The sequence below is a fragment of the Petromyzon marinus genome, chromosome 11 (genome assembly GCF_048934315.1).
Source record: "Petromyzon marinus isolate PM22_M1 ecotype Great Lakes invasive population chromosome 11, UKy_Petmar_22M1.pri1.0, whole genome shotgun sequence".
Lineage (NCBI taxonomy): Eukaryota > Metazoa > Chordata > Hyperoartia > Petromyzontiformes > Petromyzontidae > Petromyzon > Petromyzon marinus.
Genome location: NC_133677.1, coordinates 21,622,156 through 21,649,168, shown reverse-complemented (window position 1 = coordinate 21,649,168; position 27,013 = coordinate 21,622,156).

Sequence of the window (27,013 nt, the reverse complement as noted above, 5' to 3'; positions counted from 1 at the left end):
GAAATACATTTTACTTTGGAAAATGCTCGACGTTGGAACCCATAATTTAGTCTGACTTTGTTTAAAGGGAGGGTATGACACATTCAAAGGTGGCATGACCTTTAGGCAAATTATATTTCTCATCCAAGTGTATTATGCCCATTAGTGTGTTTATGTTCGTGCGTGTCTATGTGTGCAGTGGAGAAATATGCAACAACACCATCGGAGGATCCCTGGTCATGTGTCCCCAGTGTGACCAAAAATGCACCTTTTGGAGGCTAAATGATACCTGCGAGACTGCGAAGGTATCACACAAATACACCATCGATGTTCCCTCTAAATAAGGATACTTATTAGTTATTGGTGCTGTGCATCATTATCACAAAGCCAACTCACGTTGCTGAGATTGTATCATTAACATTAACCATGATCACTAGATTGCAGCACATCATGCTAAACACTATGCTGCCATTCGTGTGGGTGTTAAAAAAATATTATACTAATAATACACGTGTGATCATTTTGAAGGTAGTTAGTTATAGTTTTAGCAAATAGGGTATTTTAATGGACTAAGTCGATCGTTAGACAAATACATGAAAATGAATGCATCGTCACATCCCAGCGGGAGTGCAAAAGTTACTTTGAGTAAATCCGACACGATGTATTTCATGAGTATTTCTCCACGATCAATACAAGTGGACAAAGTATTTTGAAATCTGAATTTCAGTGCTAATTAGTTGACATGTCATGCCGAAATAATGATTATTCACTTTAAAGTGTCTGAAATGTATGTCCACAATCATGGAACTGCCCATTGCTTATTTTGCTCTTTCTGTCACATTTATACAGATTTGTTTGATACATGAATAGCGCTATAATATCAGACATTGTAGAGCATTGTCATCTCCACAATTTAATGGATGTTTCATGAGTGATTAATCTATTTTAACTTAAAAATCAATCGATGCATCGTTACTTTCCTGCTGTTGATATTGAAAAGACGTGGATGCTAAGATTTAAGGTTTAATTGTGACTAACACCTCTGATTGTGCCGTTGCAGACTTCACACATGTATGAAAATCCGGTCACCATATTCTTCGCAGTTTTCATGGGACTTTGGGGTAAGTGATTCTAAGCATTGGCACACATTGTCCAGACACAGTGACAAGTATCAACATGTTTGCAATGATGATGAGCACATTTGGCCACATACAGTGTTAAAGAAGTTCAACATACATACGTACAACCATATACAGTACCATCATGTCTTGCAATGTTCGTATGCAGTGATCCTGACAGTCCTATTATGAACCCACTGCTCAATGAGGGCACATTTGGACCATGACTTGTACACATTGTCCTACTCTTACGAATGATAACCGATAATCTTTAATGTCCACTGTGAAGCAGATGGTGTGTATTTTTGTGTAATTAATACACCGGCAATATTAATCAGGGCAGCCACATAATTTGAACCACGAACCTCTGCAACAAGCAACGAATGCGCTACCCCAAGGCGATTCCATGAAAAATACAAAGTGGCCAGGTGGCTCAGAGTTCAGAGTGCTGCGTTGCCGCCGCTGAGATTCTGTGTTGAAATGAAAGTGGCCACCTGCGATTAAACAAGTTTTTCAATTATAGCGAGATGATGGTCTCAACTCAATCACCGATATCTGCACAACAAATACAAAAAATCCATAATGTTGAAGTTGCTTCTGTACTTAATTTGGCTACATTCCAGCTCTGAGAATAAAAATGTTAGCTTGACTATCACGTAACAAACGCTCCTCTCCGTGGCAAAGCAGTTGGGAAAGAGCTACCCCTACTATGTGGATCAGAGATCACAGAGGTAGCTCTGTGACATTCGCTTTTGTGTAACGTTTTGTAACACGAAGAGCAGCACTGCTCTGTTATAGATCCAAAAGAAATCTCAATCTCATGCCATGCCACTCAGTGCAAGTGGGATAAAATTGTGGCAATGTACCAAAAAAAGCCAATAAAGGTATTTTTGAAAAAAGTACTAATGAAGTTACTTTGAACATTACATTTAACAGACTACATTAGGTAACTTTTGAACCCTTGAGCAATCGATAGTCAAATTACTTTTCAAAGTAAATCCTCCCCGTGTGGTGTGTCGCAACAGCCACGGTGTTCCTGGAATTTTGGAAGCGTCGCCAGGCATCGCTCGCGTACCGCTGGGATCTGACGGCAGCGGCGGAGGAAGGAGACCCCATCCGGCCCGAGTACCTGGCTCGCTGCACGACCACGAAATGTAACATCATCACCATGGTAATGCTTTTTGCTGTCACCACGGCGACTACCTCATTGCACACACACACCTCTGTTTTGTAATGTTGCATGTGTAACTGTTCACTGTTTTCCTAGTTTTTCTTCTAACATATTTGTTGGCCTTTGGTCAATTGTGTTTTCCTCCCAATATTATCCCGATTGTCCTATCGGCATCGTTATGAAACAATGTCCATTTGGAACTCTATGTTATGGAAAGGTTTGCTGAAGCAGATGTTACATTATTACTTATAAGATCCCTTCAAGTGAACACACACTAGAGGGTGGCCCTTTCGCATCAGCCCTGCTACAAAGAAATGTTCATGATGGTCAAACTCATCTTTTTTAATTCTGAAAGGTGAAATTTGTCCAAATTAAGAAAAGAAACAAATGTAATATTGGTGACCAGGCTGATCGGCTTACTACTTGATTTTATTGGAGGCAGCTGCCTGGATTAAAACCAAGAAATCTCAGCGCTGCCAGCTCAACTCTCAGACATCAGGACCATCAAATCCATTCCTTTATATCATCGCATGCTTAACTAGTAGTGGGGAAAACAAATAATAGTTCATCAGTCAACCTTAACGGCTCACACTAACATTGGTCACTCCGACAGACTAATCTATATACAAATGCTTTTCCGTCTGTGTCCGTGCATTGTGAGTGCAGAAGGAGGAGCCTCATATGCCTAAGAGGATACTGAGGTTCCGATACTGCCTCTCCGGGATCATGGTGTTGTTCTGGGTGAGTCCGCCAACTCAACAGCAACATTGAACCCCTTCTCCTGATCCAGTGAGCTATGGCCAAGTCACCTGCTATGTGCCTCATCTTGGAGGCGAAGCAGGTTTTGAGCCTGGGTACTGCACGAATGGGTAACCATCATGCACAAAATGGACTGTAGGCTGCTGCAGAGCTACCTTGTGGCCAACAGAGAACTGCATTCTTTTGCTTCCATCCTTTACCAACCTGTACTGGTGTGCATGGTGAAGTATGGGAAAATAACCCTGAAAATCTGCGCAGGGTTGGGAAGGCCATCATCCAGCAGTGGATTCATATACGGGTTATACACATATATATTTTTACTTGACCCAATCCTAACCTCCACACTCTGCTCCACCAGTCAGAATCGCTCTCAAACTATGTTGTTCCTCCTGTGTGATCCATTGAGTGATTACAAGTGGGGGTATAGATACATGCATAATTATATAACTTACAGCCCTTTGTCAATCCAATCACCTGAAATATCTACAGGTGGCCCAAGGCAATGAATACATCATGAGCCGTATCATGTTATCCACCTGCTCCTGTCAACCTCGATTTGGGTTTCTCGAGACTAGTCCTCGGCCTTAAGGCCAGATGGAAAAGATTTCCTCAGCTCCTTGGCCTTGAGTGTGTGGCCTCAGTCCGAGGAGTTTTACTAGAGGTACCGACCTTGACACTGGCCTCATACTAGCGCACCCAACCTTGAGTGACCTTGACACTGATTGTGGCCTAAAAAGCTGCCGTCTTGGCCTCACCTTGGCCCTGTGGCTTTTGGTCTCAACTTCACATCTGAACGTGGCTCGAGGTCAAGCAGGGCCAGGGATAGTAATTCCTTTCATAACCTTGCATCATTTTCTACAATTGACCAAGTGACGTTACCATTACACGTTCATTGTGTGTGATGTTAGCGAAACAGCTCAGGTTTTGTTTAACATGTAGGCTTTTCGCGACCAATATCATCCATAATATTTTTTTTGGATTAGATCGCGTAAATATGTGTCATTAAACCCACCACCACCCGACAAAGCCAATTAGTAAAGTTGTTCACGTAAACAGAACATGCCAATTCGTTACTAGTACAGCAAATCCACAATATCTACAATCTGAGTACGACGTTTTGCCAGTCATTTGGTTCTGCAGTAGACAAACGAACTGGCACCTCCTGAGTCACACCAGGCTAGCTTGGCACAGCTAACTCACGGCTTGGTTATACAGTGGAAAAGAGCTACAAGACTGTAAATCTCACCCACCTCTGTGTTTCTTGTGTTACTGGCAGATCCTCCTGATTCTTGCTGCAATTTTGGGTGTGGTTGTTTACCGCCTGTCCATCTTTGGCATACTCTCCTCGAGTATCCCCAATCATGTGACCAAGATCAAGGTGATCGGTGCCCTACTCACACCTGATATGGTTACCACCATCACGGCCTCCATCCTCAACATCGTAATCATACTACTACTCAACAAAGGTTACGACAAGCTGGCCCTCGTCCTCACTGATCTTGGTAGGTGTCATCACCATCACGGTTTGCATATGTTTATTTTATTATACGCCACCAGAGAACACATGTAAATTTGAAGATTGGATAAATGTTGTGCATGGTAAATATTGTCGCTGTAAAATGTCATCATGATTTTAACCTTGCACCATGAGGCCATGAATAGCAGCATCAGTGCATCATCCAATCACTTGTTCAACTACTGCCTGTTTTTGTCAGAACTCTGTTAAATTTTTCCTCCAGTTTCATTCCGATTGGGCTATCAGAATCGTGTCTTGAGATGAAGTATCCAATGGGATCTCTTGTAGACCAGTGCAACCCTTAATGTCATGAAATGGCCCTAGAAGTGAGCTACCTCTGAGACCCTTCATTCAAGTGAACTCTGGTTCACACATTAGAGGGAAGCACTTTTCAATCCACACTGCTACGGAATATAATGTTAATCTCGTAACAGTCAAATTGCTCATTCTCACAACTAAAATTTCACCAAATTAAGTGATGAACCAAATGGTGTATGTTACAGATGTAATGCCATCATTAGTAATCGTCCTGAAGCCATTAATTTACTGCACTTGAGAACACATGTTACCAGAGGCCGCTGCCTGGATTTAAACCCAGGATCTCAATGGTGCCAACTTAGCGCTCTGATTTCACCTCTCGATCCATTGAATCACTGAATGTAATTGTGGGCTGACCCTCACTGCTGCATTGCTACCTTCTAGCCAGCAAACAGCTCTCTGCTTGTGTTGGTCATGTTGCCCGCTACTGAGCCCTTTATTAGTAATTTATCCTGCTGAAGCCTGCACCCCCTCTGAAAGGTGACCCATGATAATTAGCGCTGTCCTCCAGACAGTCTCGTCCCTTCACCTGATGAAGGCCGCTTGTGTTGTGGCCGAAGCGTCGTGAGAATATTATTGTGTTATTTTATTTTATCAATTTATTATTTTATTCTCATTCTACGTGACTTTACCGAAAGAACCAAAGAAAATGAATCCTTGCAGTCACGAAAGCTTTAAATCGAAATTTAATACACCTTAAAGATATTTGAAAATCAAGTGCACTGGCTTTCAGACATCATACGGACAGTGTAAATGGCTTAATTGCAAATGGAGACTGAAGGACACTCCACAGGGTGAATGTGGTGAACAACACCTGGTAAACAACTTGTCCACTGTCACTCATTCCCCAGCAACATCTTTGAAATTCACTTTTGATCTTCAAATTCATTTTAATGGATATCAAAGCACGTCACATTGTGAAATGTTGCTATTCCTCAATGCGGCATCATTATCAGTGGCTTTTCGTAGCCTGTGTGCCAGAAACTATGTAAGTAACATCAAAACCGATTGCCCTGTTTGATGTCTGTGTCCCTGTGTGCCTTTGTATCACACCCACAGAGATGCCCAAGACACAAGGAGAATATGAGTATCGGCTGACGTTCAAGAAATTCTTATTTCAGTTCGTCAACTTCTACTCGGCGTCTTTCTACATTGCATTTTTCAAAGGGAAATTCATCGGCTTCCCCGGAAGCTACACTTACTTTGGAAAATGGAGAATCGAGGAGGTGTGTAGATCTGAGGGGTTGGCCCTGTCTTTTCTATGCTGTTTGTACAACATTTTCATGTTTTACTTTTGTAGTTGATATTTTTCCCAACAATTGTCTTCACACCGTGCTGTTGGTGAAATGTCGAAATAAGGACTCTTTCTTTTGGAACTCTAAAAGGCCTCATTGTCTTCACACCTGGTCACCAGCTCTAGCATTAACACAGTCTCCGGAGTAAAAAAGTTTTCGAAACCAGAGTTGAGAGAGCACGAGGTCACCACGAGCAGAACACGTGTTAGACTGATGCAATTGGTAACCCAGTTACCTTGAGGGTGTTAGTTTATCACATACTTTGCAAGTAGTACCCTTGTGGTCTCTCATTGGACATTTTCAATTATATACCGTATTTATCAAACGCCATTTATTTAAAATTATATATTTGATCATCCTTAAAAATGTACAGTATTTCAGCCCCCCTCAAGGATATGTTTAGCCACTACCTATGACTCACTGTGGCGCAGTGGAGCACGTTGTGTTAGAGAACGGCCCCGTAATATGATATCAAGAACGAATTCTGGAGTAAGGAATTAAGCAGCATTGCGTTGTGCACACGTTAAATCAATGTCATTAAGACAGTGTTAATGACACGTAGTTTAACATTTACATAATTGCCATTCAGAGTCACCCTGAGTATTTGCAGTCACTCTATGCTCGGAAGAAAGTCCATTGCCCAAAATGTGCACCTGTTGCTCATGTTTCTGTTTGAAGGCAGACTTGTTGACACATGAGATGATTATTATGAGTATATTTGGTGTTATATTAAGGTGCCTACTTTGTCCTGTTGCAGATTTGTAGAAAATCGTTACGAGGGCGATTCATTGATTGATATCCTCTCAAAAACAATACACATAAAGGATAAAGAATACAGCTTATTATTTAAGTGCCTCTGTGTTTTCTACCAACTTAATTTCATGTTTTACGATTATTATATTTACTAGACGATGCTCTTGAATTAAACTCACCTGATACTAAACACCAACTGCAGTATGCATGTTGTGTGTTGAACTTATTTTGCACCGTACACAGCCTGCATCGGATGTGTGGGGGAAGGACAACAAACAAAACATTATCAGATGCGCCACCATTTTTATTTATTTAAAATACATGAGGGGGAGGGGGAAAGTGTTTCTTATAATCTGGAGAATATTGATATTCTTAATCACTGTCCCCTCTAACATATGGAGCCGTCACTTTTGCAGTGTGCAATTGACTGAAGAGAAGAATGTGAGAGGATCATTAGAAATGATGTGTGGTATCCATATATGTATTACCCAATATTTCATATCTTCAGTGTTTAACCTGAATCTATTCTCCACCCCATCCCCCCTCCAGTGTCCCCCAAACGGCTGTCTCTTTGAACTGACTTCTCAACTCACTGTCATCATGGTAGTGAAGCAGATGGTTGGCAATTTTCAGGAGGTCATCATCCCGTAAGTATCGCATGAACACATGAAAGCTGTGAAGTCTGATTACGGCGTTTCCTCGTGTAACGCGGTAGATGCGTTCCTGAAAATTTCCGCGTGAAGTAAAAACGCGCAAAGCAAGGAATTACTGAGTTAATCACATTTTCACAGTAAATTCAACCTGCAGTCATCCCATGGTGGGATAAATAACTCAGGCTAGGCTGCCGTGTGACTGTATCATTCGTATACTTTATCAAACTGCTCAGCCGCGCAACTCAAGACAGTCGTTCATCGTCGACTGCTCAGGAACGCATCATAATGGCCGCGTTCGGCGTTTTAACAGTGTGCATTCCACATTATAATGGACACGTTCCACGTTGTGTGAAAAGTTTTCCCAAATATAAGAACCATGTTACAATGAAAATGTGTTGTGTGAAAACGCATTCAGCGAAAAGTCGTGTCGACAGCTTGTTAGCAGTGTGCACTGGTTAAGCAGTGAACACCAGTCAACTGGACAAAGTTCACCTCGTTAGTATCATGCGATATTCCGATCAGACGCTTCGTACATAGTTTCATAATATTAGACAAGCAACTCCCATGACTGAAAGAGTGTAGTGGATTGACAACGGGCTAAATGAAAAACAGCTACTACTTAGGTTTTAGCAGTTGTTTTGTACAGCTCTCTGACATGTTTTGTGTCATACCGCATATTGTTTGGCATGTCTTGACGTTTCGCTCCACGTGCTTGGGATATTCACATGATACAACCTGAAAACGCAGTGGAAAGCTATGAAATAGCAAACCTAGAGTTGATGAACAAATGGATATGCACGTGTGTAAGGGTGTCTCTGTGTCTGCACATGCGTACCTCCCCCCTCAATTCCCCAGATGGTTCAGCAATTGGTGGGCCCAGCGTCGGGCCAAGCTAAGGCCTGAGGCTGTCTACACGCGCTGGGAGCAAGACATGGACCTACAGCCCCAGAGCCCACTTGGACTCTTTGATGAATACCTCGAGATGGGTACAATGAGCTCAGAGGATCACACTACGGAGTCAACGCGTTTTACTTTGTTATAAAAAAAAACACACAATTGGGTATCATTTGACTATATAGGCACGTGTGTACGGCCCCTGTGTATTTGTCGGACATTGTTGTGGGAGGGAAATTACCCACACTTCGGGTTGTTGAAGGCAGGGAGCACAGATGTAAGAGCTTAGATGTACAATACAACAATGTAATTTGCTGCACTGTCCTATGCTGCTCACAACCCCACAATAACTATTGCATGGTCACCCATCCAACCAATTTTCAGGCTCAGCTCTCCTTAACTTCTGGGATCTGATTAAATCTGACGCATACTGGGTGATTTGGCCATAGGCACCAATCTATGGATATACTGTAACACAATTGTCTTTGAGCATGCGTGTATGTGCATATGTACGGAGTTAAGTTTTAGAAACAATAGGAGCACATATTTGCTCCTCTTGTCTGCTAACCAATGCAGCTACATTGGTCAGCTTGGGTTGACGTTTCTCCCCCTTACTATTTATTTAAAACTCTTGTGCATCATGTCCACTGTGGTTAACTGCTGTGATTTGTTGGCATTTCAGCCACAGTGCATATGCCTAAAAATGTGTGGTACGGTTAATGGAGTCCTCAATACAGGATGTGATCTAGTTATTATAGCCACCTAGTGGTGGAAAATGGTGCAAAAGAAACCCAGTGAACCAGAGCTGAGCATTAAAGATGGTAGTGGCTGGTCGCATCTCAGTGGCCAATGTAATGGACACGATAATTTTGTGAACAAATGATACGAAAATGTGATCATATTTTGGGGTCTCCTTTGACTAAAACACATTCCATGCATTGAAAACATGTTTTGTTTGCTTAAAGTAATCACAACATAACAGCATTAAGAGTGTGTGTCTATAACCTGTTTCACTCATTATCCTATCCTTGCCCCCCTACCCATTCTCAAAATATACCCCAGTTATCCAATTCGGGTTTGTCACTCTCTTCGTGGCATCATTTCCACTTGCGCCATTGCTCGCACTGCTGAACAACATCATCGAAGTGCGGGTCGACGCGTGGAAGCTCGTAACAAAGATGAGGAGGCCTGTGGTTTCGCGAGCAAGAGGAATTGGAGCCTGGGCCGACATTCTGAGTATCATTGCCACCCTCTCTGTAATCACCAATGTAAGTCGCCAGATTGTCCGCTCGCTTTCTCGCTCAGTATCCCATCTTATGAGTGACATAACATGTCATGTTAGCCGTGTGGGTTCTTTTTACCATACTTCACCATTCTGGTCATGGCAGGTTTGAGAAGAGGTGTAGTGGGGGACCAGGAGCGGTTCGGGTATCACTCGTCACTGATGTTAGTCGTAGCTGGAAGTCAATTGCATGTGTGCTGAATTCAAAGTGCAGTGCACGAATCACTGCACCACCGCTCCTATCCACTCTCTCCCAAAATCGCAAAAGGTAAAGCCTTGCAATTGCTTGCTCATGTCACTGCTGGCAGAAGGGCCTCAACTAAAGGTAGCTCTAGAGAACCCCTCTACACGGTATTTGGCCTACTCTTCCATGATGACCAGACATGTTGTAAGTTGTGGAATTACCTGCCCTAAAACGGTGATGAACCCATTTATATTGCTAATTGGACAGAGGTGGGGGAGATTTAAGAAAATGATCCATTGCTTCAACTGTTGTGTCAGGAGACTGAACTGACGACTGCCAGATTGCAAGTCCTTATATGGTAACCATTTCACTCTGGCAGCAACCCCCCAAATTGTATTTGTGAAAATTAATGTAATTGCCAAGGTAAGATGTTCAGAAGCCTTGGTCAAATCATTGCATGCTAAGTGACCGCTATCGCTGTGCCTCCGTATGCTAATTCCACAGTCATGCATCTTGGCGTTCACAACGGACATCATCCCACGCCTGGTGTATTATTATGGATACTCAGCAGAGTATGGCACAGGTTCGCCTACAATGCATGGGTACACGGAGGACAGCTTTTCAATTTTCAAGATCAGCGACTTCAAGGAGCAAAATTATCCCAACATCCTGCCAGCCTGGTTTGATCCGGCAATCCACACAACCTGCAGGTTTGTGCCATTCAGTGTCATGCCCAGCTATCGGGGGTGCCGTCCCTGCGAATGTGATGCACTGATGTCTGGGTGTGTTGTCCAGGTAGATGCGACATCCTTCTGGGTGTGGCGTCCTCCTGGCTCCGCCCCTTCCTGATTAGGCTCGTTTTCTTCCTCTTTTCACTCCGTGACTTTCCTTTTAAGACCCACACTTCCCCTAGGCCCCACCTCTGTTTATGCCCTGCCCCTTACCGTGGACACAGGGTTTGGCTTAGTTGGGTAGTAAGGGGTTGTGGTAGGGTTGGGGGAAGAGTGTGCATGGTGGGTGGGGACAGTAAAGGGGGTGGGGGGGGAATTGGAGGGGGGGAGCAGTGGGTACGGGTGGGATGGCATCACAACCAAAGTCCCACTTAGAGAAATATAATAATAGATTGATATAAATTCTAGCTCATTGTTACCTTGCTAAAGAGTAATGTTATTTATTTATCTATCGATCCACGACTGCTTAATTGAGTCTCAAGATCCCTTTGCAGGAAGACCGTGCATTGGGATTCCAGTTTAAGGTGGTCTTATGCATGTGGGATGCAATAAGAGGTCCTGGAGAACCCATGATAATGAAATGAGGCTTAAAGGTTCACACAGACATGAAACCACTTGGTCTACAGCCATCTTCTGGTCACCTCAGCACAGATAGCTAAGAAATTGATGCGATCTACCAACCCTTTTCTCTAACGTTTTTGAATTGCTGGCATACACAACTATAATCAATATAACCATATTGATCGATATTTAATATAACCTTACTTGACTATGATCAAATCACCACGAATACAGCTGATCTTAGATTCCGGAAGTCAAGCCGGCTTGAGCCTTGTTCGTGCTTAGATTGATGATCACCATGCACAATGCAGGTGCAGTAGGCGACTGTGGAGCTAGGTTGTCAGCAGTGGGTAGTTCAGCAAAATTAACAGTTGTGCTATATTGCTCTCCCATTATCTGTACTCCCTGCCTTCACCAACCTGGCATGGACCAGCGTGAACCATTGTCAAAAGAGCCCCCACAAGCTGCACGTTGTGGGAAGGCCCTCTTTCAGAAGCGGATTTTTTTAAGGGCTGTGAACGCATTTACCATTTGTGCACAACCATACTTGTTCAATTTAGCGCCAACTCTACTTTCGAGGCACTTTGCTCAATATAGTCCATGCGTGCTTGTGGTTGTACGTGTGTAGGTATCCAGGTCATCGCTACCCGCCGGATCATCCCCAAGCCTACTCCGTCACCAAGCAGTACTGGCAAGTACTGACGGCAAAGCTGGCCTTCGTCATTGCCATGCAGGTACACATCAACATGCACACACACACACACATTCATAAACCCATTGAAAGATAAAGGTACAGCCCTCCAATTACTTGCTCATGTCACTGATGGCAAAAGCGCTCCTGCTATAGGGAGCTCAAGAGAGACCCTTAAGATGTATTTTACTGCTCTTCCACACTGGTCAGACGTCTTGGGAAGATGTGGGAGTTCCCACACTGGACAGAACCAAACTCAGCCGACCAATTGACTGGATGTATTCCATTTACACTGCTAGGTGGATAGAGGCAGTGGAATGTAAAAAAAACTTTCACCATTGTTTACACTCCCACGACCAAAGATCAATTCACACCCGTGACCTCTGGATTGCAAGTCTAGTGTGCAAAGCCTTACACTACTGCACCATCGTATAGACTCATCTGTGAGCAGTTGTTAAGGTCAGCAGAGCAAACCGTGATCATTGTCAATGGGTCATTACAGATAATGCCAGTAATGCTATTACACCTCACAATTGCACAGTATTTCTGAGATCACAAATAATAGTGGTAATACAATACTTTCATCATGCAGCAGACGATTCATGTTGTTGATGCAATTTGTCACACGTAAGCATGTGTGCTTGTGGGAAGGGGAGCGGCTGCGTTGTTGTTTGTGAACTGCGCTACCAATCCTGTGTGACCGGAGTACTATTTCTGGCCACAGCCAAAAACAGTGGAAAATATTAGAACCAGTGTTGAGCTTCCCTTAAGTTGATTCTGTCTTAAAATGAGTACTTGATGAAGTGTGTGAAAATCATCACTGGCGAGATAAAGGTGCACACCACCCCCACAGGCACTGTGCGAACCTTCATAGATGCACTTGTCTCAGTCTGTGAAAGGCTACACAGGGAATCTTTGTAGTGGTGACATGGCCGAGTGTAAGTGTTTGCTGATTGTTGCGGTAATTTGCGGCTGCCCAGGTGAATACGGTGGGTGCATTAACTGCACATCATAAATGTTGCCTGCTGCATAGTGAACGTAAAAAACCCATTAAGTAATTCAAAAAAAGTGCCTCGGTATAATTTGCCAAATGTTCAAAAATTACTCAAATGACTTAATTTAATTTGGGAAAAACGACGTAACAATATAATATCCCTAGGCTGCAGGTCCCCGGAATAGTTGACCTGAGATGTAAAGCACTTTGAGATGCTGCCATATTATATTTAGTAAGCACCCTTTACATGTAAATCCTGAAACTGAAAATCCTTTACCTGTGTGTGGACGTGTGCAGCACGTGGTGTTACTCACGAAGGCCTGCATTGCATACATCATCCCGGACACGCCATCCCATGTGCGCGCCTGCATGCGCCGCGAGCGCTTCGTCGTACAGACGATTCTGCAGCAGGCAGAGCTGGGCCGTCTCCATAACACCCTCCTCACCGCTGCCCCCAGCTCACCGCCATCGCCTCAATTCCACGTTGAGGATGAGCAGGCAGAGAAGACTGGTGACGACTCACTGCTGAAGGGATCCGAGGAGGAATCAAGCAGCGAGGATTCGTCAACTGTCTTCTACAGCATATAAATCTACTCAGACTTTTAAAGGAGGCTGCTATCCTAACGCTGTTTGCACGTGGACAAGGACATTGCAGTCGAGGACTATCTCTATATATATTAATAAATAGTTTATGATTTTACATGTCTCAATCATCTCATGTCTTTTCATACGAATCACGATGTGAATGAGGAAAACTAGAAATTATTGTTATTTTGTAAATATTTTTTATTTTGGTTTAACACGTAGGCTTTCGGGCCCAATATCATCCATAGAGGTGTTTTTTTGGGTTAGATCGCGTACATATATAAACGTGTCGTTAAAACCCGCCACCACTCGATACAGCCAACTAGTAAGGGTTGTCACAGAAACAAAACAAGCCAATTCGTCACTGGTACTTTGGAGAGCCAAGCCACAACATTTATAATCGGAGTACGACGTTTTGCCAGTAATTACAACTAGCTTCATCAGGCGACAGCCAGATTTGTGACACTCTCGCGCAAAGTGGGGGGGGGGGGGATTACCGAGTCAACGTACATTATGCATGTGCATAATGAGAGCATTTTGATCTTGTCCTTCCTGTCTATTGTGTATTAAAATAGCCGTACCAATGGTAATCCCTATTGAAGTATGGTGCCCTTTATAGGCATGCATTTAAATAATGTATTATTTGTTGGCACCCGTGTTCAGCAGTAGCAGAGCACACGTGCCAACAAGGACACTCAGTTGATTTTAATGTTGAAGTTCTGTGCAAAACTAGCTACTGCTGGCCAAGAATAATTCGAGAATCTATCGAAATTGAAAGAAAAATTTACCGTTCGGATAGCTACCGCCTTTGTGCTGTGTGGAAGCGACCCATCAAATAGTACATTAGATGAAACTCCGAGTTCCCACTCAGGAGGTATAGTGGTAAAGCAGTGGAGGAAAAAAAAACAAATTTTTAAATTTGCCCTTGTTGAATGATAGAGTCGAGACACAGCAAGCGAGATTAAGAAAGCGCATCGGAAGAAATAACGGAAGTGAGAGAGAGAAACAATTGCCTGCTGGAGAAGGAAAGGCATTCCTACCGAGGGAGACAAGTTGACAAAGATTTTTATAATGGGAACCGGTGGCGTGGCTCGATCTTCCCTATGTGCGCAACACGCTACCGAAGGAAAACAGAAAATCTTATTCAAAGGCTAAAATAAGCTCCATTTTTTGTATAAGAGCCCGATAAACAATAACCCCATCCATCGACTGAGGAAGAAAGGGAAGAGCCTGAACAAAGGGGAGGAGATTACGACGGAGATGGGTTGGAGGTGGAGAGAAGGGGAGAGGGGAGGCCGTAAAGGCGGCTGCACATTCAAGGAAAACGGCGTAGAAAGAGTTGAACGGGGACATGGAGACAACAGACAAAGGGTGGAGAAAGAGGAAGAGAGGATCTTTCAGTGCTCCCTACAGGAAACCCACAAAACTGAATTTCCTAAACTCGTGTCACCTCCGTGACAGCAGCACCACCAACGCCACAGACTCACGCTCCCCTAATCGATAATACCATTTCCATTGCCGACCAGCCACGAGATGGCTGCTCTCAACACCTCGGTCGTGGTGTATGCAGCAAAAGACTTCCGGCTGGTGAGCAACCGGCCATTTCGAGGGTTGGAAATAAACTGAAGCACGGGGCGACTCCCACAACCTTCGGGTATTTCCCAACTGGATGACGTCTTGGGACGAAGCCAGAAGTAAGCCAAATCCGCACTTAATAAATGGGACAAAGATCCCAGAGAAGCCTCCAGAAATGTCACAGGAGGCTCGGGTGTGAGAAACCAGACTCCATGTGGGGTCCTCCAGACCTTTGCCCTCCAGTTCATCAACATTTGTAAAAGCAGGACGTCTCAAAGGTACGTAGCATGGGTGAGGGACGATGTTGAGAACCACGTTCCATGATTAGGCGCTTTGACAGGTTGGGGTCCGAGTTAACGTTTAATGGACCTCACCCTACGACATTACGGATAGAAGGATAGTGTGCCGGCACAATCCGGACACCCTGCTACACCGAAACACTCTGCTGCATCAAACTCCCTGGTACAGCTAAACACTGGCACGATTACGCTCAAATACACACAAACTCTCGCTCAGCCAGTTGGTACACAGGTTGTCAGTTGTGGGGGACGCGGGCCCCCGGCTCCCCCCCCGGGGGAGGGCTGATCTCGAGAGGGCTGCGGGCTCCGGACTCCTCGCTCGAGTGAGAGCAGCCGCTACTCGACTCCTCGCTCGCGGGGAGAGGGCTGCCGCTCTACGGCTCCTCTCTGTGGCTCCAGATCCACCCAGGACGGAGATCACAACCCCAGTCTCCTCTAACAGCTACCACAGACACAACAAATCCGTCAACATCAGTTGGTAGACACCGAGGCGACCGCAAGGCAAACACCGGCTTAAAGCTAAACGATACGCATGGAGCTGCATCTCACAATGCAGTGCACGAAAACTGATTAAATAATACAGATTTAAGTTTGCAAATTAACACAAAATTCGTTCTCAATTTTAGTTTTCCAAATGCGCTATTGGCGTAATGTCAAGAGACAAATAAATCATCCATTCGTAAATCTCGCATAGCCGTGCAGGCCCTGTGTCATAAAATGCGGTGGGTGGCCTTTTATCTTGTACACAATAGGAGCCAACACTTTCACATTAGCTGTGTTATGAGATTGTGCGGCGCACGAGAGTCAAGCTGAAATTGTTATTCTCAGAGATGGAATTAGGAAAATGAAGTGCAAAACCCAAGTTTAATGAGACTGTAATTTTGTGCAGTCGCTGGTGACGGGGCTCGGACGATCGACTTGATAAGACTTGAGACCTCGGTTTCAACCCAAGCGGTCAAAATCCAGATTCAAGCCCAGAATCTCATTATTGCCAACGCACCGCTTTGATCTCTGAGCCACCCATCCACTTTGCATATATAGTGTTATATATTTTATCTGAATGTCACCGCTGTACACTCAATTTTTACGGTGATTTTCAATATCTACCTTTGGGATGTTTGCCAAATTCACAGATATTTTTTAAGAGTGACAAGAGAAAACCCATGCATCTTACGTGACACTTTGTTGTGCTCTGCATTGGCAGTGATTAAATAACGCTTAAACGTATTTGAGTTATCGACAAATGAGTTTTAAGTTGGTAATAATAAACTAATATTACCGCGCACAATTTTGGAAACAAACTTAACATTGAGCGCCACTCGGAGGCGGTAAGTACACTCAAACTTTGCACGGGCAGTGTCGTACACCTACTTGCTGTACTGCCTCTTACCAGCTGGAGGCGGGTGGACTCAGGCACGCCACGTACGCACCTGGGCGTTGCGATGGAGGATGTCCAAGAAGGAGCCGAGGCCCAGGCTGTGGAGGTCGCGCGAGTCAAAAGCTCGGCAAGCTGCTTCTCCACGCGTGACAGCGCGGGTAGGCCCAGGGGCTCTGCCATCTTACTTGCGTGGCTCAGCAGACGGACCAGATGCTCGGCTACCGCCTCTGCGAAGGAGAGAAGCAATGCCATTGTAGGAGAGGACAACGATGCTGTAACTCGCTCCAATAGGCTCAACAACTGCAACTCTCTCTCTGCCCCCCCACCCCCACGTCTCATCTACGGCCTCCCGATACGTTTCATCATCACTCTCCAGATGACTCAAAAAACAAGTTTAACACGAAGGCCTTCGCGACCAATATTATCCATAATAAGAGATTTTTGGGTTAGGTCACGTAAATAGTGCATATTAACGCGTATTATTGAGTGCATGTTTACATGATCTAACCCAAAAATCTAGATGATGGACTCAAAAAACCACTGGCAGACTTCTCACTCACACCCGTATGCAAGACGATATCGCCCCAATATTCGAATTGTTCAACTATCCCCCGAACCAGTCCAGGATCAATTTCAAGATCACACTCAACATTCTGAAGGTCCTCCGTGGTCTGACCCCTTATGTACAATACAAGAAACTACATTTTATTCAGATTGTGCTTTCGATATCGTGTCATGAGACGGAGTATCCACTCGGATCTCTCACGGAGCAGCGGGGCCCGTCCTATTGGAGAATGGCCCACAGAAGAGAACATCACAAAGCTACCTCTGACATCGCTTCTAGAGACCTCTGGTCCACAGAGTAAAGGGAAGCACATTCTAACCCACTCTGAACGTGAGAGTAATGTCCGTCACATGAAAGTTGGGCCGATATTGGACTGGGTCAAATTAGCAGGAAAGTGTTATCACCCAGCACGTGCATCGATCGGTTGATCGTTAGTTTGTGGCATAGAGATCTGCAAAAAATAGATATCTTTGGATCATCCGACATTTTTAATTATCCGCAGCCATCCTCCACGTCATTAGCGCGGATAATCGAGAGTCTACTGTATATGCAAATTTGTCTCCTTACTCCCCGGAGGAGGCGGCGGTCTGGTGTCGGGAGTGCTGATGTTGCCGAGAAACGCGGCCGGTTTCTCCTTGACCACGAGGTCGCGAGGAGTCTCGAGGGAGCCACAGCACAGGGCCAACTGAAACAGCTTCCGGGCCAGCGTGTCCCCTTTCACCTGCCCCAGGAAGTCCTGCACACACTGTTGGTGGAATCAACAAAGGACCCAAACCACGTGCAGCCATTGCACTCTGTTGGGACAAATAGAGGGTGACACATGCATAGATGTCCGACCGATTTCAATGCCCCCCCTTACTTTTGTCTCAACGTGTGACTGAATTTTGTGAAAGCGATGGCCCTAAATATTATAGAGGAGAGTTAATTCAGTGGTAGAGAAAGTTTTTGATAATGGTGGAAGTATCCACAGACTTGAAACGTATGGCGATTATCACTCATTAAATAATTCCGAGAACAAATGTATTTTGGAAAATCTTTGACAAATCTAAGCAGATGCATGATTTTTCTCGCGCGGTAATTTTGTTGCATTAAGTCCAGACGCCATGGCCCCACCTTCTTCAGCTTATTCACAAAGATGTCCTCGGCGTTCTGGAAGACCTGCAGCACCATCTCGGCCGCCGGCTGTGTCGTGAACTGTCGGCGAAGATCGGCGCTCGTCCCTGGCAAGGGGAACGACTCCAACAGGTATTTCTTGATCTTGTGTGGCCGGCCCTCCACCCCCTGCTTGATGTCACACTCGATGCGATCCAGCCCACGGTCCATCACCTCCCGCTCGCCTTTCTGGGCCTTGCCGATCACCTAAACAAACAACACAATGTTAGCAACTGTGGCGGCCACAGGTGCAGGGCAGTGCTGTAGTTGCGATGATGGAACACGTGATGGACGAGTGGTTCAACAGCGAATGCAAGGTGTGCTGCTAATGCAAGACTGCAATCGAGAGATGGGATTGGTGGATAACCCTAGCGGCAGTGGCTTTTGGCAAGCCATCGACCAAAGACAGTCACCGCATCACTCGCTTTCAGATGGGCTTCTGCGGCCAACTGGAATGCTCTTCCTTCCGATATTAGTAAGCCATTGGAGCTTTGCACTTTAAAATCTAGATTGAAAACAATTTCTTTAGAACTGCTTTTTGTGTTCAGTTTGTTGTCCTCCACACCTCTGATTGGCACAGTTGGCTACGTACAGTGCGAAAGAAGTTCAACATATATACATGTGGTTTTACCCAATCCAGTCATTTCTGAGTACTTGTTTAGATTTGCAAATTTTGATTCTGACGCCGGCACACACGTCCTCCTCATTCATTAATAATAACACGGGATTTTTTTTTACATTATTTGTGAAGCATATAGAAATGCAGTTTTGGATAATACACCCGCAATATTAACTAGGGCGACTCCTGGGATCGAATCGCGAACCTCTGAAACAAGCGACAAATGCACAACCACTCGGGAAAGAAGATTTCTGTAAGGAGCGGTACAGTAAAATAGGCCTCAGCCTTCAATACGATATATATTAACATGATGTACTTACACGAGCAGTTACTTCAGTGCTCTTGTCACAGCACTGCACCCACAAAACTGAAGTCGTGTTGGAAGTCTGTCTCAGACTGCATGACAAAAGGATACACCACATTCACTTGACAGGGAGACAGGTGTGAAACTTGTGTGCCTGAGCAACTGAGGATAGCTCAGCATTGTGGCCGTGTAAGGCAAACGCAGGGGCGGGGGAATATTGGTAAAAGGCTGATGCAGTGTCACTCTCAGGTGTGAACACAGCGACACGTACGTTGTGGCTGTGTGTCAGCAATTCCAGAACGCATTTAATTCCGAAAGTAAACCCCCTCAAGGGCAACAACAATACATACTTGAGGCAATCTTGATTTGAAGCTTTCGCGACTGCAGGAATCCACACTCTATGGTTCTTTCGGTAAAGTCACGTAAAATCGAGGAGGAGGCCGCTTTCCTACCTTACAGTTACACGCTAATTTCTCACGTTAACATCACTAGCCCTGGACACTTCTTTATGACCCATGGGCTACACACATTTCAAACAATTTAAAACAGTCTGCCTCAGCAGCACACCAAGGCTTTATCACCTGATGACGGACGCTTGTGTCGCGCCCAAAACGTCGTGATTTATTTTATTTTATACCTACGTGACTTTACCGAAAGAACCAAAGAGTATAACTTGAGGCATCCAATAATAATACAATTCGCAGTCAACAAGCGACGCAATGCATACACACGTACACACACACACACGCTCGTACACGCAGGCACGGCACGTACGGAAATGCCCGGAGGTATGCTGGTGATACGGATGCCCAGATCGTGAATATCCGGAGCCCCGTATCGTTCCATGAGATGCTTCAGCAAGTCCGGCACCTTGAAGCGTGCCATCACTCCTTTGCCTCGGGAGCTGCGGCTCTTGGCCACGAAGGTCCTAAACTCTGCCGCAGACAACAACAACAACAACACGAGCGGGTTACGCAGAGCGCATGCTAGGGGAACAACGACGATGCATTGATTCGGACGTGATCATTCATCCTGAAGATCGCGATATGCACACCGGATCGCGTGCGTAAGAATTTATGTTTTAGATTTGTATACGTTGCGTGTCATTGTTTCACATTGTCCAACACCCACCCACTCCAGTCACTAGAGCCGGCTGTGTTCACGTTTTAAAACAAGGCGTTGAATCTAGAATTTATTCACGAGCCCTCAATCGCGATAATCGATTGATTCGCGACATGGGTGGCTGGGGTGACGCGTATCGCTTCTGTTTATGTCTGCAAAGAATCACTTGCTGAGCCTTCGTATCATTTCAAATACCAAACAAATTCATGCATCAGTTGGACTGGGGCCTTGAAAAAGGGAAAAAATCCGATAAGTGACGTTTTGGGCAATGACCCTTCTTCATATTGCATAGAAAGGCCAGAGAGATTGAGTGAACAATAAGAATTGGAAACTGCACTTCACAGCGATTACCGTGTTTCAAAAGTTATTAGGTAACCATTCATATGAACCTTATGGCGGGACCCCGGGGTCTCATAAGTCCCCGGCTCTTGCATAAACATTATATTATATATAATGTAAACATTGTATTATAATGTAAACATTATATTATATATTATATATAATGTAAACATATTCTAATGTAAACATAAACTGTGGTCTTTTTCACCAATGGGTTTGAAGGATGGTGGCAAGTGTTGTCTTGTTAAACTATGCCTTTAAAACTGAAAACTACTTACCTACAGTAGCTCTATTTAAATACACTATCGAAAACATAATCTACTCCCCTCTGACAATCATCGTGTTTCTCAGTGTGGATTTGTAAACACACTTGTTAAACAATACATAAAATAGTACGCGTTTTCAATGCGCTGTTCATATTGTAAAATGTGTTTATACCAATGTGACTCTACAGCAGTTGCAGAGCCACACTTTTATATAATTCAGGTCAAAGCCAGATAAACAGTGGAGGATAAACATCGTATGAAGGCGGGGCAATTTTTGTGCAATCATTTCAGGTCAAATTTACAGGTGCGTTTTATTCATGCCACACAGGTAGAGAGTTGAGAGTGAAACCTGGCCCACTGGCATCGTGAGTCATGGATCATGAGTCACCCGGACTTGTTGTGTTTGTTTATGGTTGCTATACAAGCCATCAAATCCACACCACGAAGAGAGTTGATGAACAAGTAGGAGAGTGTGTAACTGGATTACATTCATGTGCACAGGCGTTTCAGATGTGAATATAAATAAGGTCGACTCAAACGCCACTCTTTAGGATTTGACACACTCAATAACATTTTAATTGATAAATTAAGACCAACAAACCATAATCAAATGGATCATGCATCGATGTACCAATTGTGGTTACGGACTGCTAAAGAAGAAAATGATGAATGCAGATTCGAAGCGAGTTTAAACGTGAATCTACACCATTTAAATATATTTAAACAACCCGTTGCAAACATGACAGCAATTTGAAATGTAGCACTGTACATCAGAACAATTTGAAAGACGTTAGAAATTTGAAACTGTCCAAAAAGAAAGGGGGAAAATAAATATATTTTTACATAATACAGGTTTTTTGGGTAAAATCGCGTAAATATAAAAATATGTCGGTAAACCCACCACCACCCGACACAGTTAATTAGTAAGGTCTGTCACTTAAACAGAACATGCCAATTCGTTACTAGTACAGCACACCGGTTGTGTGTTAGAGAGCAAAGCCACAACATTAACAATCTGAGTACGACGTTTCGCCAGTAATTACAACCAGCGTCATCAGGAGGCAGCCAGATTTGTGGATTTTTAAATGTAGATTTATTTAAATCTAAATTTAAAAACATATAGAGAAACTGGAACATTATTATTACAGAATTTGGTGAGACATGTCGAAAAGAGACTGACTCCAGCTTAGCTTGCAAGAACTAAGAGACACAGTGTGGCCATGTGGCCTTAATGAGAGACTCACTCCAGCTTAGCTTGCAAGAACTAAGAGACACTGTGTGGCTATGTGGCCTTAATGAGAGAGACTCACTCCAGCTTAGCTTGCAAGAACTAAGAGACACAGTGTGGCCATGTGGCCTTAATGAGAGACTCACTCCAGCTTAGCTTGCAAGAACTAAGAGACACAGTGTGGCCATGTGGCCTTAATGAGAGAGACTCACTCCAGCTTAGCTTGCAAGAACTAAGAGACACTGTGTGGCCATGTGGCCTTAATGAGAGAGACTCACTCCAGCTTAGCTTGCAAGAACTAAGAGACACAGTGTGGCCATGTGGCCTTAATGAGAGACTCACTCCAGCTTAGCTTGCAAGAACTAAGAGACAGTGTGGCCATGTGGCCTTAATGAGAGAGACTGACTTCAGCTTAGCTTGCAAGAACTAAGAGACACAGTGTGGCCATGTGGCCTTAATGAGAGAGACTGACTCCAGCTTAGCTTGCAAGAACTAAGAGACACAGTGTGGCCATGTGGCCTTAATGAGAGAGACTGATTCCAGCTTAGCTTGCAAGAACTAAGAGACACAGTGTGGCCATGTGGCCTTAATGAGAGAGACTGACTCCAGCTTAGCTTGCAAGAACTAAGAGACACAGTGTGACCATGTGACCTTAATGAGAGAGACTGACTCCAGCTTAGCTTGCAAGAACTAAGAGACACTGTGTGGCCATGTGGCCTTAATGAGAGAGACTGACTCAAGCTTAGCTTGAAAGAACTAAGAGACACAGTGTGGCCATGTGGCCTTAATGAGAGAGACTCACTCCAGCTTAGCTTGCAAGAACTAAGAGACACTGTGTGGCCATGTGGCCTTAATGAGAAAGACTCACTCCAGCTTAGCTTGCAAGAACTAAGAGACTCAGTGTGGCCATGTGGCCTTAAAGAGAGAGACTGACTCCAACTTAACTTGCAAGAACTAAGATACACTGTGTGGCCATGTGGCCTTAATGAGAGAGACTCACTCCAGCTTAGCTTGCAAGAACTAAGAGACACTGTGTGGCCATGTGGCCTTAATGAGAGACTCACTCCAGCTTAGCTTGCAAGAACTAAGAGACAGTGTGGCCATGTGGCAATAATGAGAGAGACTGACTCCAGCTTAGCTTGCAAGAACTAAGAGACACAGTGTGGCCATGTGGCCTTAATGAGAGAGACTGATTCCAGCTTAGCTTGCAAGAACTAAGAGACACAGTGTGGCCATGTGGCCTTAATGAGAGAGACTCACTCCAGCTTAGCTTGCAAGAACTAAGAGACACTGTGTGGCCATGTGGCCTTAATGAGAAAGACTCACTCCAGCTTAACTTGCAAGAACTAAGAGATTCAGTATGGCCATGTGGCCTTAATTAGAGAGACTGACTCCAACTTAACTTGCAAGAACTAAGATACACTGTGTGGCCATGTGGCCTTAATGAGAGAGACTGACTCCAGCTTAGCTAGCAAGAACTAAGAGACACAGTGTGGCCATGTGGCCTTAATGAGAGAGATTGACTCCAGCTTAGCTTGCAAGAACTAAGAGACACAGTGTGGCCATGTGGCCTTAATGAGAGAGACTGATTCCAGCATAGCTTGCAAGAACTAAGAGACACAGTGTGGCCATGTGGCCTTAATGAGAGAGACTGACTCCAGCTTAGCTTGCAAGAACTAAGAGACACAGTGTGACCATGTGACCTTAATAAGAGAGACTGACTCCAGCTTAGCTTGCAAGAACTAAGAGACACTGTGTGGCCATGTGGCCTTAATGAGAGAGACTGACTCCAGCTTAGCTTGCAAGAACTAAGAGACACAGTGTGACCATGTGACCTTAATGAGAGAGACTGACTCAAGCTTAGCTTGCAAGAACTAAGAGACACTGTGTGGCCATGTGGCCTTAATGAGAGAGACTGACTCAAGCTTAGCTTGCAAGAACTAAGAGACACAGTGTGGTCATGTGGCCTTAATGAGAGACTCACTCCAGCTTAGCTTGCAAGAACTAAGAGACACAGTGTGGCCATGTGGCCTTAATGAGAGAGACTCACTCCAGCTTAGCTTGCAAGAACTAAGAGACACTGTGTGGCCATGTGGCCTAAATGAGAGAGACTCACTCCAGCTTAGCTTGCAAGAACTAAGAGACACAGTGTGGCCATGTGACCTTAATGAGAGAGACTGATTCCAGTTTAGCTTGCAAGAACTAAGAGACACTGTGTGGCCATGTGGCCTTAATGAGAGAGACTGACTCAAGCTTAGCTTGAAAGAACTAAGAGACACAGTGTGGCCATGTGGCCTTAATGAGAGAGACTGACTCCAGCTTAGCTTGCAAGAACTAAGAGACACTGTGACCATGTGACCTTAATGAGAGAGACTGACTCCAGCTTAGCTTGCAAGAACTAAGATACACTGTGTGGCCATGTGGCCTTAATGAGAGAGACTGACTCAAGCTTAGCTTGAAAGAACTAAGAGACACAGTGTGGCCATGTGGCCTTAATGAGACTCACTCAAGCTTAGCTTGCAAGAACTAAGAGACACAGTGTGGCCATGTGGCCTTAATGAGAGACTCACTCCAGCTTAGCTTGCAAGAACTAAGAGACTCAGTGTGGCCATGTGGCCTTAATGAGAGAGACTGACTCCAACTTAACTTGCAAGAACTAAGAGACACTGTGTGGCCATGTGGCCTTAATGAGAGAGACTCACTCCAGCTTAGCTTGCAAGAACTAAGAGACACAGTGTGGCCATGTGGCCTTAATGAGAGACTCACTCCAGCTTAGCTTGCAAGAACTAAGAGACACAGTGTGGCCATGTGGCCTTAATGAGAGAGACTCACTCCAGCTTAGCTTGCAAGAACTAAGAGACAGTGTGTGGCCATGTGGCCTTAATGAGAGAGACTCACTCCAGCTTAGCTTGCAAGAACTAAGAGACACAGTGTGGCCATGTGGCCTTAATGAGAGACTCACTCCAGCTTAGCTTGCAAGAACTAAGAGACAGTGTGGCCATGTGGCCTTAATGAGAGAGGCTGACTCCAGCTTAGCTTGCAAGAACTAAGAGACACAGTGTGGCCATGTGGCCTTAATGAGAGAGACTGACTCCAGCTTAGCTTGCAAGAACTAAGAGACACAGTGTGGCCATGTGGCCTTAATGAGAGACTCACTCCAGCTTAGCTTGCAAGAACTAAGAGACACTGTGTGGCCATGTGGCCTTAATGAGAGAGACTCACTCCAGCTTAGCTTGCAAGAACTAAGAGACACAGTGTGGCCATGTGGCCTTAATGAGAGACTCACTCCAGCTTAGCTTGCAAGAACTAAGAGACACAGTGTGGCCATGTGGCCTTAATGAGAGAGACTCACTCCAGCTTAGCTTGCAAGAACTAAGAGACACTGTGTGGCCATGTGGCCTTAATGAGAGAGACTCACTCCAGCTTAGCTTGCAAGAACTAAGAGACACAGTGTGGCCATGTGGCCTTAATGAGAGACTCACTCCAGCTTAGCTTGCAAGAACTAAGAGACAGTGTGGCCATGTGGCCTTAATGAGAGAGACTGAATTCAGCTTAGCTTGCAAGAACTAAGAGACACAGTGTGGCCATGTGGCCTTAATGAGAGAGACTGACTCCAGCTTAGCTTGCAAGAACTAAGAGACACAGTGTGGCCATGTGGCCTTAATGAGAGAGACTGATTCCAGCTTAGCTTGCAAGAACTAAGAGACACAGTGTGGCCATGTGGCCTTAATGAGAGAGACTGACTCCAGCTTAGCTTGCAAGAACTAAGAGACACAGTGTGACCATGTGACCTTAATGAGAGAGACTGACTCCAGCTTAGCTTGCAAGAACTAAGAGACACTGTGTGGCCATGTGGCCTTAATGAGAGAGACTGACTCAAGCTTAGCTTGAAAGAACTAAGAGACACAGTGTGGCCATGTGGCCTTAATGAGAGAGACTCACTCCAGCTTAGCTTGCAAGAACTAAGAGACACTGTGTGGCCATGTGGCCTTAATGAGAAAGACTCACTCCAGCTTAGCTTGCAAGAACTAAGAGACTCAGTGTGGCCATGTGGCCTTAAAGAGAGAGACTGACTCCAACTTAACTTGCAAGAACTAAGATACACTGTGTGGCCATGTGGCCTTAATGAGAGAGACTCACTCCAGCTTAGCTTGCAAGAACTAAGAGACACTGTGTGGCCATGTGGCCTTAATGAGAGACTCACTCCAGCTTAGCTTGCAAGAACTAAGAGACAGTGTGGCCATGTGGCAATAATGAGAGAGACTGACTCCAGCTTAGCTTGCAAGAACTAAGAGACACAGTGTGGCCATGTGGCCTTAATGAGAGAGACTGATTCCAGCTTAGCTTGCAAGAACTAAGAGACACAGTGTGGCCATGTGGCCTTAATGAGAGAGACTCACTCCAGCTTAGCTTGCAAGAACTAAGAGACACTGTGTGGCCATGTGGCCTTAATGAGAAAGACTCACTCCAGCTTAGCTTGCAAGAACTAAGAGATTCAGTATGGCCATGTGGCCTTAATGAGAGAGACTGACTCCAACTTAACTTGCAAGAACTAAGATACACTGTGTGGCCATGTGGCCTTAATGAGAGAGACTGACTCCAGCTTAGCTTGCAAGAACTAAGAGACACAGTGTGGCCATGTGGCCTTAATGAGAGAGATTGACTCCAGCTTAGCTTGCAAG